Consider the following 10445-nt stretch of genomic DNA (forward strand, 5'->3'; position numbering starts at 1 on the left):
AAACATTAGAATGTGGATCAGATCAGCTGATTTCAGTGTTGAGTCCATCCCTCCATCCACTTTCTATTCTTATCCTTTAAGGGTCACGGGGGGGGGGGGGGGGCGATCCCAGGTGACATTGTTCAAGAGGCAGGGTTCACCCTGGACAGGTCACCAGTCCATCAGGAGAAATGAGGTGGTCGGTATCATGCAACCTAAACTAAAACATTAGTCAGATCAAATTCAGATTAAAGCAAGAGTCTCCAGATCAAAGTCAGAATTCCTGATGATGTCATCAGGGCTTTGACAGTAGCTAGAATTCTTTCTTTGATCTCAGGAGGACATGAAAGAAACACAATTGAGGAAAGTAGAGGAGAACATTCAGCTTCATTAGAAACACTTGAACTGTTGAACAGTAGAATTTGTTTGAAACAGTTTACAACACTGAGTGACAGGTTTGAAGAGGGAAGAGTTTTCTACTTTGAATTAATTCTAACTTAAAACTGTGGATGAACATTTTTAGTAGTTCATATTCTAACATAAAGAGGAAGTGATGTCATTCCCTTTTTATAAAAACAAACAAACATGTGAAGCTCCTCCCCCCAGCTCCAGATGGACAGACAGACATGAGAGTGGCCAGGAAGCAAAGAAGTGTTGTGCTCCTCTCCAGTGCTCTGGTGTTGTTGTGTTCTTCTCAGCTCCATCATGAAGACCTGCTGGCACTGGGCGCTGGTGGAAGTTTGCAGCTCTCACTGGAAAGTCCTGAGGCTCCTCCCACTCTGAAGCAGGCAGTTGCTCCCAGCCAGCCCACACTTTCACTCTCTGGTGTAGGAGTGAAGAACAAAATCAGAATCAAGAACCATCACTCTTTCATTGGGGCTCCTTCCTCCTTGTTCTGATCCAGAAATTCAACAGCTTCTATCATTGATTTGACAGGAAATGTTGCTGACACACTGGGATTTTTGTTCTCCTGCTGTCACTGTCAAGTGCAGCTTAACATGAGAGGTAGCAGGATCATTCATGTGTTCATGTTTCCAGCAGACAAGGAGGAAACCTGGGAGGACTTCAGTGACTTTGATCAGTGGTTCTCACTTCATCTTCTCAGTATAAAGTTCAAAGCGAGCTGGCCAGGAGTTGAACCTAGAATCTTCTGATCCGTAGTCAGACGCGTTATCCATTGCACCACCAGCCCTGTGAAGAAGCTGCTATGTTCATGTGTGCTTGCTGTTACAGAAAATCCCAACAACATGGTGGCATTTTCAGGGGACACAATGGTGCAGTGGTCAGCACTGTGGCCTCCCAGCAAGAAGGTTCAGCTCTCCTCCTATTTGGTTGCTAGGAACCTGAATCAGTCCTCAGTGGAGCGGTGCTGCTGAGGCTGAGTGAGGCTGAGTGAGGGACTGAGCAGGAGCCAGCAGGTCCAGGCAAACTCCCCTCGGTCCACCAACATCAAAGCAGAGGAACAGAGTTCATCTCACAAAATGATTCATATCATCTCCTCTTGGAATGTTCTGGAACTACAAGTACACTTAAAATGGCCGACTTATGACCACAGAAGGAACTTTGAAGTAGATTTGATTCATTTAAGTCAGTGACAGTCATTTTTTCAAGAACTTATTTCAGGTAACTTGATTGTTTTACTAAGATGAGCTTTAATGTTATACCATTGAAAAAAGACCTTCATGTATTTATGATGACATCACCAATAGGAGCCTTCAGTCTGTCAGGGGGTAGAGTTCAGTCACCACCAATGACATCAGAGTCAGAGTTAGAGATCAAACACAGACATTAAAGTCTCACATTAAAGCCTCTCTTATTAAAAAAATTAAAGTGTTATATCTTTGAAAATATACTGCAATACATGAAATATTATATTTACATGAATGGTAACCTCGTTCTTATATTCTTTAATATACTGCAATAGTAATGGACCCTCTATGACACTGTAGTGATGAATCTATCAAGGAGTACAAATGATTATAATCTGAGAATTTTGAAGTCAAGTTTGAGATCAGTTTGATCCTCTCTCTCCCTCCCCCCTCTCTCTCTCTCTCCCTCTGTCTCTCTCTCCCCCCTCTCTCTCCCTGTCTCCCCCCCTCTCTCCCTCTCTCTCTGTCTCCCCCCTCTCTCCCCCTCTCTCTGTCTACCCCCCCTCTCCCTCTCTCTCTCTGTCTCCCCCCTCCCTCTATCTCTCTCTCTCCCTCTCTCTCCCTCTCCCTCTCTCTCTCTCTCTCTCAGGAGCTTTTCAATGAATATTTTAATAAAACAGAACAGGAGACTGAAGAGTGATCACTCAAACCCACAGGCTGAATGGGACATCTCTTAAAAAATTGAACCACTGAGTAAAACCATAGAAGCGCTCCTGTCTAGTCGGTGCTAACAAGTTAGCTGCTGAGTGAGTCCAGCTGTGCTGTCTAGGAATCCTGGTCAAAAGCCTCCACACATCAAACAGCTGGTGTGTTGGTGGATCTGTGGATCCTGCTGGAAGAAGCAGGGTGGAGCTCTGAATGGTTCCTGTCTCAAAGAGCTTCTCTGTGCAGCTCCCATCAGCTCCTAAAAACAGGAAACCAGCAGATTCAGTGTTGAACAGTGGCATTAAAATGTCTCAAAAGCTGTCCTGTCCACCATTTGTTGGTGCAAAGACATTTAAAAACACAAGTTGAACATTTTCCAAAGTTGCTCTCACCTTCTTTCAAACACCTGGAATGATTTCCTCCAAACCAAAAGAAACTGGTAAAAAAACAACAACAAAAACTCCTGGAGAATCAAACTCCACCCTCTGCTCCAACTGGACTTGGGACTTCAAATGACCCCCATTAAAAGCCTGCCTGCATCCCCATTCACTGACTGTTGTGTTGTGGGTCTCCTGGACAAACATGGCAGGATCCTCTTGATCTCCAGGAGTTTAAAAGAGCAGCTCTTTTAAAATGGGTTCTGGCTCCGTTCAGGTTGAGAGAGCTGAGACTAAAATCACACATGAATAAAAGAGGGAACCCTAGAAAACAAGTCAGCGTGAAAGAGGAGCAGATTTTAAAACTCCTCATCATTTCCACCTCCAGGAGTGAAGCCTCCCAGGACCCAAGAGGCTCCAGCTGGCAGAGCTCTCACTGGTTTCTCCACCACCTCGCTAACCTGAGCTGGAGCATCTGAGAACCAAACAGTGACCCCCTTCACTCCAGAGCCGACTCCACAAACTCTGAGCCCCACTTTACCCACAGCCAGCAGGCCTCCTCAACACTGCATGACACACGACGACTAAATTTAACACTGAAGTGTCTCATCCAGAGATCTGTGACATGAGTCTGCTGTGGAGGGTCAGTCTGTCCGTCCACATTCAGATCATTAACACAGCGACTCCTAAGCACCAGTAGAGCCTGTTCATCGTCCCTGGGTGGGCTTGAACCACCAGCCTCTCGGTTAACAGCCGAGCGCGCTGACCGATTGCGCCACAGAGACTCTGAGGCACTGCTTTTCATGAAGAGTTTTCAGGCTAAATTCAGTGTGTGAGGTCCACACTGCACATTTGAGGGACCATGAAGGACAGAGGAGAGTCTGACTGTCATGGTGAAAGCCTTCAGCACTAGAGCTGAAACAGCCCCCACCATCTTAACCCCCCCAGACCAAACAGGCTTCATCAGAAACAGACCCCCCTCCTAGAACATCCAGAGATCATCAGTCTGATTCATAGAACATGACAAACAATCAAGAACTTGTTATTGTTTGATCAGAAGCTGAAACAATGTTTCTAGGTTTGTCTGTTCTGGTCTGAATGAAAGAGGAGGTTTTCTTGGTCATGTGACGTGGATGAGAGTTCAACTAGAACTTCCTGCTTCAACAGGATTTTAGTTTGTTGGGATTTTGTCAAAGACACCAACCAAACCTCTGAGTGGTGCAGATGTCTGCTGCCTCCTCAGAGCAGACTGGAGCTCAGCCTCACTCACCTGTGGGAGCCCCAGCAGAGCCACCGTGTGATGGAGTTTCAGTTCAGGATCCAAGGTCCTGGATTGAATTGGTGTTTTGTGTGTTTTTAGGCCTCCTGGCACCGATGAATGAATGAACCATTGTTCCAGAGGGAGCTGGTGTCAGGTCAGTCCCTGTTCCTACAAGACCTCCTGCTGCAGAGCCAAACTGGGAAACATTTGAAACTCAAAATCCTGTTCTTGTCACAATCCTGCTCTCCTAAATCAAGCACTGTTCAGTCAATGGTAGAGCAGAGAGGTGCAGAGGAAGAGAGCTGGGACCAGAACCAGAGGTTGATGGATCAAAACCATCCTCTGCTAGAAGAAGAAAAATAAAATGAACCTGCATCTTTAGAAATGTGTGTCTGTTAAAAAGAGGTTCATAAGGATTTTGTCTTCCTCCACAATCACCAACCATTGTGAGAGTTAACAACAGTCCACTTTCTGACTGAAGCAAAAGTAGACTTCAAAAGGTTCTTCTGATTCAACATAGCAGCTAAATTTCCATTTCTCCACTGATTATTTGTTAAGGTTCGTGGGGGGTGGAGCCTATCACAGCTGACATTGGTAGAGGGGCGGGGTTCACCCTGGACAGGTGATCAGTCCATCACAGGACCAACACATAGAGACAGACAACCATTCACACCTACAGTCAATTTAGAGTATCAATCAGCCTCGTCCCCTCTTGATGTCTTTGGACTGTGGGAGGAAGCTGGAGTACCAGAGAGAACCCACACAGGAACAGGAGAACACGGAGACTCCACAGAAAGATCCTGTGATGGAGCCAGGACTAGAACCTGGAACCTTCTTGCTGTGAGGCCACAGTGCTGACCACTGCACCACCGTGCTGGATTTTCTGTAACATCAAGTACATCTGAACTGGCACTTGACAGTGACAGCAGGAGAACAAAAATCCCAGTGTGTCAGCAACATTTCCTGTCAAATCAATGATAGAAGCTGTTGAATTTCTGGATCAGAACAAGGAGAAAGGAGCCCCAATGAAAGAGAGATGGTTCTTGATTCTGATTTTGTTCTTCACTCCTACACCAGAGAGTGAAAGTGAGGGCTGGCTGGGAGCAACTGCCTGCTTCAGAGTGGGAGGAGCCTCAGGACTTTCCAGTGAGAGCTGCAAACTTCCACCAGCGCCCAGTGCCAGCAGGTCTTCATGATGGAGCTGAGAAGAGCACAACAACACCAGATCACTGGAGAATTACTGTGTTCTCTTTTGGTGTCCCAGTGTTAATTTGAGGATCTAAACCTGATATTTAGAAAATCAGACAGCACAGAAAAAGAAAATGCCACCACATCATTGAAATTTTCTGTTATACAAATGAACGTGTTGACTCTTTTTGTATGAGCCCTGCCACTGAGGTCACCAACATGAGCTGGAGTTGGGAATCTTGAACTGAACCTGGTATCACAGCGACCCCTGCTGCTGCAAAATGGAACAGCAACATTGAACCAAGTACAGGATTGGAGGGAGACTGATGGTCTCTGTTTGGGTTTTTGAAGAACAAGGAGGGTGTGGCTTCAAGCTGGATTCTCAGAGACTATTTCCTCTGCTACTCTTACGTCCACTTCTGTCAACGTGCAGACATCTTTCTCGTTTCTGCGTACTTCAGGTGACAGCAGAGCTGCTGAGATGGCTGGTTGCTGCTGGAGGAAACGGTCCAGCATCTCCAGTGAGCTATTCCAACGTGTCACCACGTCAATCACCATCTTGTGCTCAGGAAGCTCCAGCACCCTTTGCTTCTCACTGAGGATGCGGCTCGCCGTAGAGCTACGATGAAAAAATGCAGCGATGCGTCTGACTCTGCCGAGCAAGCGTGCAGCTGTAGGGACTTAAATTAAGAAGGTGTGCAAAGCAACCAATGTGCAACAAGCCCGTCATCTCCGCAGCGCGGACAATATTTGCTGCTGAGATTTCTCGCTGTGTGGCTGGTTTCCACGGCTCTGGTTTGAAGAACATGGCATGCGAGGATCCAGTCGCGAATGTAGTGAGCTGTAATGGTCAGATATGAATGATGATGTCATCAGGGCTTTGACAGTAGCTAGAATTCTGTCTTTGATCTCAGGAGGACATGAAAGAAAGACAATTGAGGAAAGTAGAAGAGAGCATGGCAGCATGGTGGTGCAGTGGTGAGCACTGTGGCCTCACAGCAAGAAGGTTCTGGGTTTGAGTCCAGGCTCGGGTGGGGAATCTTTCTGTGTAGAGCCTGCATGTTCTCCCCATGAATGCGTGGGTTCTTTCCAGGTACTCCAGCTTCTTCCCACCGTCCAAAGACGTGTAATTTGGGACGAGGCTGATTGGACACTCTAAATTGACTGTTGGTATGAATGGTTGTTTGTCTCTGTATGTTGGCCCTGTGATGGACTGGTGACCTGTCCAGGGTGAACCCCGCCTCTGGCCCGTAGATGCTGGGATAGGCTCCACCATCAATGTGGGTCTTTTGTTAATTGCATGCCACATGAAATTATTATTGGTCACTTTTCTAGCGACTGTCTCACAGTGGCAAGACAAGAACACTTCTACTTTTGACGTTGACAGTTTGTTCAACACTAAGCTTCATCCAGTTCCATGTTGTCAAACACTGGAACCTCCACAGCACCTGAACAGGGACTTGAACCCTGGACCCTCACATTAAAAGTCTGATGCTCTACCGTCTGAGCTCCTCAGGCTCTTTCTACAGCATTGAGACAGGAACAGAAACACCTGTGAAGGTCAAACTGATGCTTTCTTGACTTGTTCAGTCCTCCATGTTAAAGTCCACCATGCTTTTGATTGGCTCTGATTCTCTGTGGCAAAATCCAACAAGAGGCTCCAAAAATGTCCTGAATGTCACAAGAATGCACAGGACAAGATGTTAGTTTCCTTCATGTCTGCAGTTCCTCCACTGGAAAGAAAAGTCAATGCTGCTCCTCTGCTGAAACCTGGGATCGGACCAGGGACCTTTAGATCTTCAGTCTAAGGCTCTCCCAACTGAGTTGGTTCAGTTCTGAGTGAGGCCCCTGCTTGTCTCATTTATAATCTCTTCCACTCTCACTGGACCTTAGAGAGGATTGGAGCTTCTGAAGTCCTGACACATTGAACAGTTCTCCAGGACCATTTTTGATGAAGATCTGGATCACACCAGCCTTTTTTGTTTGTCTTCTTGCACCACCGTGCCGCCCCTACTAGTCGTCTACATATCAGTGTTCTCAGTATTGCACGAACATTCACATCAGTATTGTGCTAATTTTTTATTTCCTGGCTCTTCAATCCTCCTATTATGAAGTTGATTGCTTCAGCGACCAGGAGACGTTATCATTGGCAGCTAGTTTACTATTATTGCTGCTGCTGTTGTTGGTTGTGTGTCTGTCTTCCATCCCCCTGTCCCTCTGTCTTTCTCTCTGCTTGTCTTTCACCCTCATCTTGTTCCCATCTTTTTGTCATTCTCTCCCTCCTTTCTCTCTGTCTTTTGTCTTTCCTTCTCTATATTTGTCTTCTGCTGTCTGTCCTGTCCTGCTCTCTTTCAACAACCAACCAGTCAAAGCAGACGTCCGGTTAAAAAAATATGATAAAAGAACTCTTGGTTTGATTTGGCTTGAGACATGAAGAAGATAGGATTGTTTTCCTTTCATTTTAGAAGCTTTTCCAGATTCATGAAAAGATCATCAATCAGTGCAGTATTTCAGACAGACTTCTGGTCCGTGAGGACGAGGAATCCAGCACAGATCCACAGAACTCCAACTGCCATCTTTGATGGTTCCTTTACAGTCTGTAGGGTGGAGAGATCCTCCTGAGTCTGGCTTGGAATGTTTGTCTGTGGATGTGTTGGCCCTGTGATGGACTGGTGACCTGTCCAGGGTGAACACGGCCTGTCGCCCAAAAGCTGCTGGGATAGGCTCCACCCCCTCATGACCCTGAACAGGATAAGCAGAAGACAATGGACAGAAGTCCTGACACATTGAACAGTTCTCCAGGACCATTTTTGATGAAGGTCTGGATCACACCAGCCTTTTTTGTTTGTCTTCTTCCAGTGTCCTCAACATTGTGTGAGCCAATAATTCCACATCTGTACCAGACACACCTCTGGTTGGTGGGTTGATGGATCTTTCTGTTCTAACAGTGTCTTTTATCTTGCTTTTATCTTTTCTATCTTTTCTTTGTATCTGCATTCTGTGGTGCACGGTGGCTCTGGAAGAGCGCTCTAACTATTGTCACTGTACCCCCCCCCGTACAACGAAAATAAAAGATTCTGATTCCGATTCTGACACACACACACACACACACACACACACACACACACACACACACACACACACACACACACACACACACACACACGTGTATCAACATGATGTTCCGAATGTTTCACTGTCTGTGGTTGTCCAGCTCTCCTTGTCTCTTCACTGTCATTGTCAGAACTCGGAGCAGTCTTCCTCTCCAGGTGATGTCTCTGAGTGATGATGATTGCTGTCTGTTCAACCAGCTTCATTTGTTGATATCTGAGAAGGACTGAAGACAGCAAAGTGTGCTGATTGGCCAACAACCCCTCACAGGTCAAAGGTCACTGCTCTGAGGCGGACCAGTTTACTGTAACAGTGGTGGCACCATCCACTGCTGGCGCTCTCTTCAGTGCTTCTTGTTTCTGCCCTTTGTGTGTGAGCTCCTAGAGCAGCTGGTCCGGCTCTCCCCTTTTCTTTTCTATTCCTCTAATTTATTTTTTTGATTTTCTGTTTTTGTAATTCATCATCGATCTCGGCTCACGGTCGCTACACTCTTGACCTCCTGTGAGCCTTGAAGAGAGAGAAGCCACCTTTGTGTTGGAGAAGAGCAGCTTAGTCCAGGCAGCCAGCAGCCTGAGACCAGAGGGTAGCCCATCAACGCGCTTCCCTTCTTCATCGAGCGAATCTCAGCGGGAGCCACGGTCGACGAGGTGGAGGCTTTGGAGGCCGTCCTCCCACCAGTTCGTTGGAGAGGCGTCGTACATCGATGGGAGAATCCAGCTGAGAACGTAAGCCGGTTACGTTGGTTTTCACCGATTCAGGCCTGGACTCCTGTCTCGCTGCCAAACTCCGCCTGACTCCGTAGAGCTGGTCAGCCTCCACTCAGTCCTCTTCATTTGGTTGGAGGTCACCATCGTTCATCCTACACACCTTTCCACCTGCCTCTTAGCCGTCTACTTGAAGCTCAGATAAATCCAGGCTAATTCATACCTGCTACTCAATATGGGCCTTAATTACTCTGCTGGAATTATCACTCTGTCTTAAGGGTTTTCTTAATTGTATTAAATCCTCTTTAATTTCCAAGAAGTCTTCCAACTCATTCATTCATGCAAGCCACTGATCCACAAGACCTCATTGATGAGCTTCAACCTGAGACTGATTGTTTCTCGTTGGACGAGACACCCATTCAATGAGACTCATTGTCAGTCCATTGAAATCTACTGGTGTTCCTGGTGAGTTGATTTAACAACATGAGCTGACAGAATCTACGTTCAGGTAGGAACCACCACATCCAGGGTTCTGGACTTTTTGAGCAGGCAGAGCCATCAAAGTAGCAGACTAAGCTAGCAGACATTAGCATTGAGAAGAAACTGATACCTGAGCCTACTTTTGGGTCTGGTCAGGTGATGACACAATAATATGACATCATCGTCAGACTGACGCCTGCTCAACACTGACCAAACGCCACCCTATTGCATTGTGGGAAATTTCTGCTTGGCTCGCGTCCATCAAAACACACAAAGAAATTTCTCCAGAATCAGTATTGACAGTGGATACAATTGAGTCCACACTGGTTTTTCATTCTGAGTCGGGTGCAGGTGTGGAACTTCAGACACAGTCTGTGTTTGTGTTGTTCATTCAGTGATTTTTCTTACAATTCCCAATCACAGCTGCAGAAAGTGAGAAGACAAGCAGGGATGTTCAAGATGAACGCCCAACGCAGGGCTTGAACCAACGACCCTGAGATTAAGAGTCTCATGCTCTACCAACTGAGCTAGTCAGGCTACATCAGAGCAGCTTCAATAGCCTGAAGTGATCAGAGTGAGAGACGCTACAAGCTCTCCATCAGACTCACAGTCACATGAGCCATCACATGATTGATGAATGACCACAAACACCTTCATCTTTGACAAAGAAGTAAAATAAAAGATGAACCACAGATGACACACCAGTGGTAAAAACACTAAAGTGCTGTCAAGGAGAAACAGGATACGAGCAAACACACACACAAGTTACAGAGAGAGAACTCTCCCAAAGGGAACCACTCAAAGGAGAACCTAGAGATCATCAGGCTGGATGACCTCATCAACATGAGAAAGGTGGATCAGTAGACTTTGATCCAACATTTGAAGTTCAGTTTTGGTGGCTGCTCCATGTTGGAGGAAACCAGGCGATGTTGGACCATCACAGGGAAGCTCCTTTGCCTCCTCTGCTGCCAGTTCAACCACTCACTCCCATCAGTGGAGAGCAGCTTCAACGGAGTTTGGAATGTACCATTGTGGATGCATAGGAATGTGG

At 46.5% G+C, this 10445-nt stretch overlaps 3 non-coding genes across 3 annotated transcripts; all 3 read right to left on the reverse strand.

Annotated features, from left to right (window-relative positions):
* Positions 1-1098: 1098 nt before the first annotated feature.
* On the reverse strand, positions 1099-1171 carry trnar-acg (transfer RNA arginine (anticodon ACG)). Its single transcript has one exon. It is a non-coding gene; the product is annotated as a tRNA-Arg (tRNA).
* A 2190-nt stretch (positions 1172-3361) lies between these two features.
* On the reverse strand, positions 3362-3435 carry trnan-guu (transfer RNA asparagine (anticodon GUU)). The gene has a single exon. It is a non-coding gene; the product is annotated as a tRNA-Asn (tRNA).
* A 6423-nt stretch (positions 3436-9858) lies between these two features.
* Positions 9859-9931, reverse strand: trnak-cuu (transfer RNA lysine (anticodon CUU)). Its single transcript has one exon. It is a non-coding gene; the product is annotated as a tRNA-Lys (tRNA).
* Between the last annotated feature and the right edge of the window lie 514 nt (positions 9932-10445).

This window comes from Aulostomus chinensis, chromosome 1 (genome assembly GCF_037954235.1).
Source record: "Aulostomus chinensis isolate RoL2024-O1b breed Wild chromosome 1, RoL_Achi_v1.0, whole genome shotgun sequence".
Lineage (NCBI taxonomy): Eukaryota > Metazoa > Chordata > Actinopteri > Syngnathiformes > Aulostomidae > Aulostomus > Aulostomus chinensis.